The sequence below is a fragment of the Argiope bruennichi genome, chromosome 7 (genome assembly GCF_947563725.1).
Source record: "Argiope bruennichi chromosome 7, qqArgBrue1.1, whole genome shotgun sequence".
Classification (NCBI taxonomy): Eukaryota; Metazoa; Arthropoda; class Arachnida; order Araneae; family Araneidae; genus Argiope; species Argiope bruennichi.
The window spans coordinates 123,154,460-123,160,472 of record NC_079157.1 but is presented as its reverse complement, the minus strand read 5'-3'; positions in this window follow the sequence as shown (position 1 = coordinate 123,160,472).

Here is a 6,013-nt window from a genome sequence, read left to right as displayed (position 1 = left end):
AAAATAATAAGAAGTTAAAGAATAGGCAAATATTACGCTTGTTTAAGACGATTTCTCACTATTTGGTGATATAATATTCTTCGCTCTTTTATTCAGAAATGGCGAAAATCATTGACATTTAGGAAATATTCAAAAAGTCTTGTGATCATTTGAACATTCTAGTATGTTCTGTGGTTATTAACAATTGAAGTTGAGAGTAAGCAGAAAATCTAAAAAGGTTGCATCACTAACAATTGAAGCATCGTATTTCTGCGAGTCTTAGAACAATAAAATAAACTCTACTTACTTCATGTACTCAGCGTTATTTATATATTATATATTTTGGCACAAAAAGACAAGTAATCCATAACCATATATTTTCATCGAACAAACAACCAAGTCAATATAACACATTCCCTAAGGGGAATAATCTGATAGACAGAAAGACAATTAAGAATATACAAAAAAATTTGAATTTTTAAATATAGAGTTTTATAACATAAGATAATGATTACTGGTTTTTAAAGCTAAATTTTCTAAAATTGTAAAACTTGTAAATATAAAAGGAAATAACATTAAGACGTACTTAATTACATCTTTATGATCAACGTCTAACTTATCCTTTACACTGACCTGAAAAAAATTGTAATTGTTGCACAAGATCAAAGATAGAAGACATGATCTTGAATAAAAATGATCAAATTACATACAAAATATTATTTAAAATACTATTTATTAAAAAATAGAATTACACATATTGAAATAAAAAATGAGGTCAAACTCTTAGTAACTTTAGAATAACGATAGAAAATGCTGTTTAAAATAAAAGAAAATAATGAAAAATTATATAAAACTATTTATCGGCTTTCAAGCTGGAACTAAAGACACAAAAAAATGATCCAAAACGAGCAGCCGCTCAATCCACCAAGCCATATATTAATCCGAAAGGGATCAACTGTAGGCTTCTAAATTCAAATTCAAATTTTAAAACAATAAACACAATGGATTTCTGGTCTAAAAGCTGAAAGATTAGGTACAGGAGCGACTTCTGCGCATGGGCAAGATATTGAAATCTAATAAACATTTTATATATATATATATATATATATATATATATATATATATATATATATATATACAGTACACTCCCGATTATCCGCGGAATTGGGTGGCACGGCCGCCGCGGATAAGAAAAATCGCGGATAATCCGAAAAAAAACTAAAAACGGGTATAGCAAAAAAAAAAAAAAAAAAAAAAAGAAAACAGTCATTCCAACTTTGAAAAATCGTTTTATATACAATAAAACGTAAAATAAACAGCAGGAAATGTTTAACTAACGCTTAATATTTTAGTATATCACTCAAAACTAACCTAAAATGCATTTTGTTCATGAAAATAGAAAAGTCCTTTGTATTTACGAGAGGCATCAAGGATACACAGAAAAATTAATACATATGTACTGTTTTAATACTGTAATGTATTATGTAATTACAAAAGCATAACTGTAAAACTACACCTTTTTGAAAAAATCAGTCAAAAAAAAAAAAAAAAAAAAAAAAAACAACTTTGAGCGGCCGGCGCGGATAACCCGCCTGCGGATAATCGGGAGTCTACTGTATATATATATATATATTGTGAAATAAATTTGTTTTCGGAAGTAAAAAATGTGGAAAAACTCTTAAGTTTAAAATAAGTATGGAGAATGTTGAGTAAAATAAATAAAAAGAAAGAAAAAATATATGAAAATATTCATAGGCTTCCAGGTTCGAACTGAAGACCCCAAAAATGGTCTGAAATGAAGGATCGCTCAATCCACCAAACCACACCATGATTACGAATGGTTTATTTGTAAGTTTCTAAGTTCTATTGAAATTTCAAAGGTGTGAACACAACGGAGTTCTGGTCTAAAAGCACAATGCTTAAGAGTAGGAGCGATTTCTGCACATGTGACAGATAACGAAATCTAAAAAATGTATTTTTTTCATATTCTGTGAAATAAATTTGTTTTAGGAAGTAAAAAGTGTGGAATAACTTTTATTACCTTTAGAAAAGATATATTGAATATTGCTAAAATAAATAAACAAGAGAAAAATATATGAAACAGTTCGCAGGTTTGAAGACCCCCCCCCCCCAAAAAAAAAATGATACGAAACGACCGTATGCTCAACCCACCAAGCCACACAATCATCGTGACGTGATCATTTGTATACTTCTAAAATCGATTAAAATTTCAAAGTTATAAACAGTATGCATTTCTTGTCTACAAGTACAATGCTTAAAAATAGGAGCGATTTCGGCGCAAGTGCAAGATATTGAAATCTAAAAACTGTATTTTTTATATTTTGAGAAATAATTTTAATTTAAAAGTTAAAAAGTGGGGGATGACTATTTGTAAATTTAAATTAAATATGCGGAATGTTGTTTAAAATAAATGAAAAAAATCGGCTTGCACAATAAATCCGTCAGGGCCGAACGTCCTCCAGTTGGTGTGGTATGGTGTGGAGAGGGGAGTGCCGGCTCAGATGTCGTCCTCGTCATCTGACGGCGGTTCAAAATGAGGAGGTCCGTCCCAACATAGACCTGGTGTTACTTTAAACGGGACGTTAATGTAACTAAACTTTTTTTTATATTTTGAGATATTAATTTGTTTTAGGAAGTAAATAGTGCTGAATAACTATTTATAATAAATACGGATGGTGTTGCTTAAAGTAAATAATAGGAGCGATTTCTGCGCATGATATTGAAATGTAAAAACTGATTTTTTAAAAAATATATTTTGAGAAATAAATTCACTTTAGGTAGTAAAAAGTGTGGAATAACTCTTATTAACTTTAAAATAAATATGGAGAATGATGATAAAAATAAATAACAAGAAAAGAAATATATATAATATTGTTCACCGGCTTCCTTGTTCGAACTGAAGACACAAAAAATAAACGGAAACGACCGGCCGCTCAATCCACCACGCCGCACATTGAACCCGTTCACTTGATTTGTAGGCTTCTAAAATCGATTTAAATTTCAAATTTATAAACAGGATGGATTTCTGGTCTAAAAGCGCAATGCCCAGCAATTCCTGGGCATGTGCAAGATATTGAAATCTAAAAACTGATTTTTTTTATATATATATTTTGAGAAATAAATTCATTTTAGGAAGTAAAAAGTGCGGAATATTTCTAATTAACTTTAGAATAAATAGAATAAATAATGATCAAAATAAATAAAATAATATTATATATATAATAATATATAAAATAATATTAACTATTAAAATTTTTCCCTTTTCCCTAAAATTTTAACTATTTTTTCCTATTTTACAGTAAAATTTCCCCTATTGTTCTTTAAAATTTCCTGTATGTTTTTAAAAATTTCTCCTCATTTTCCCCAGCATTTTTCCAATTTTCCCCCAAAATTTACCCTATTTTTCTCTAAAATTTTCCCAATTTTTTCCTGTTTTACACTAAAATTTTCACTTTTTCTCTCTAAAATTTCATCTGTTTCTAAACATTTCTCCCCATTTTCTCCAGCATTTCTCTTATTTTTCTCTAAAATTTCCCCTATTTTTTCCTATTTTAACATAAAACTTCCCTTTACTTCTCTCTAACATTTCCTCTATGTTTATTAAGATTTCTCCCCATTTTACGCAACATTTCTCATATTTTTTCCTAATATTTCCCCTATTTTTCCTTAAAATTTTCAGTATTTTTTCCGATTTTACAGTAAAATTTCTCCTATTTTTCTGAAAAGTTTCATCTAAAGATTTCTCCCCACTTTCCTCAGCATTTCTCCTATTTTCCCCTAAAATTTCTCATATTTTTCCCTAAATTTTTCACAATATTTTCCTATTTCACAGTAAAATTTATCTCTAAAATTTTCTCTGTGTTTCTGAAGTTGTCTCACCATTTTTCCCAACATTTCTCATAATTTCCCCAATATTTCCCCTATTTTTCCCGGAAACTTTTAGTATTTTTTCCGATTTTACAGCAAAATTTTTCCTATTTCTTTGTAATTTTACCAATATGTTTCATAAGATTTCTCCCCATTTTCCCCAGCATTTCTCTTATTTTTCCCTAAAATTTAACCTATTTTTTCGTAAAATTTTAACAATTTTTTCCTATTTTGCAGTAAAATTTCAACTATTTGTGTCAAAAATTTCTTTTATTTTTCTTAAGATTTCTCCACATTTTCCCAAAAATTTTCCGTAATTTTTTTACTTTAACAGTAAAATTTCCCCTATTTCTCTCTAAGATTTCCTATATGTTTCTTAAAATTTCTCCTCACTTTCCCTAACATTTCTCATAATTTTCTCTAATATTTTCCTTAATTTTCTCTAAACTTTTTACAACTTTTTCCAATTTTCCAATTTCCTTTCCCTCAAAAATTTTTCACTATTTTTCCTATTTTTCAGTAAAATAACTATCAAAAATTATTATTCTATCTATGTCTATCATATTTTAGATTTGTCCTCATTTTCCCCAGCATTGCTCCTATTTTTTTCAAAAATTTTCGAAATTTTCTCCTTTTTATTTTACAGAAAAATTTTCCCTATTTCTCTAGTGAGAATAGTTCTCCTATTTTTCAGTAAAATCCTCTCTACGTTTCTTAACATTTCCCCCCATTTTCCTTATTATTTCTCCTTTTTTCCTTAAAATATCCCCTATTTTTCCCCAAAAAAATTTCACTAGTTTTTCCTACTTTACAGTAAAATTTCCTTTATTCCTCTATAAATTTTCGAATATGTTTCTTAAGATTTCTCCCCTTTTTCAACATCATTTCTCCTATTTTTCCCGAAAATTTCTACTATCTCCCATTAAAATTTTCACTATTTTTTTCTATTTTACAGTAACATTTCCATTATTTCTCTACAGTTTCCTTTATATTAATTAAGATTTCTCTTCATTTCCCCCAGCATTTCTGCTATTTTTCCATAAAATTCCTCTTCTTTATCCCTCTCAAAAATTAACTCTATTTTTCTTAATATTTCTTCCCATTTCTTCCCTATTGTTCTCTAAAATTTCCTGTATGTTTCTTAAAATTTCTCCTCATTTTCCGCAGCATTTCTCCTAAATTTTAAACTGTTTTTAACTATTTTTCAGTAATTATTCAGTAATTATCTCTAAAATTTCTCCTATTTTTCTATAAATTTTCTTCTATATTTCTTTTTCGCCCGATTTTCCGCAGTATTTCTTCTATTTTTCCCTAAAATTTTCCCTGTTTTTCTAGAAGTTTCACCATTTTTTCCTATTTTACAGTACTATTTCTCTCTACAATTTCCTCTATGTTAATTAAGATTTCTCCCCATTTTCCCCAGAATTTCTCCTCTTTTTCATTGAAATTTCCATTATTTTTCCAAAATTTGTTCCTATTTTACTATAAAATTTCGCCTCATTTCTTAATAAAATTTCCTCTATGTTTCTTAAGGTTTCTTGTCATTTTCCCCAGCATTAATCCTATTTTTCGCTGAAATCTTGCCCTTAAATTTTCACTATTTTTTTCTATTTTACAGTAAAATTTCCCCTATTTCTCTCTACAATTTCCTTTATGTTTCGTAAGATTTTTCACCATTTTCCCCAGCATTTCTACTGTTTTTCCGTGATATTTGCCATATTTTTCCTTACAATTTTCTCAATTTTTTTTATATTTTGCAGTAAAACTTCCTCTATTTCTCTCTAAAATTTCCTTTATGTTTCTTGAGATTTTTTTCCCATTTTCCCCAGTATTTTTCCTATTTTTCCAAATTTTTCTTCTATTTTTCTTCTATTTTTCCTTCTATTTTTCATTACTTTTTCCTATTTTGCAGAAAAAATTTCCGCTATTTGACTCTAAAATTTCCTAAATGTTCTTGTGATTTGTCCTAATTTTCCTGTAATTTTTACTATCTTTCTATAAAATTTTAACTATTTTTGACTATTTGACCGAAAAATTTCCCTCATTTCTCTCTAAAATTTCATCTATGTTTCTTAAGGTTTTCCCCTGTTTTTCCCAGCATTTATCCTATTTTTGCCTAAATTTTCCCGTATTCTTTCGTAAAATT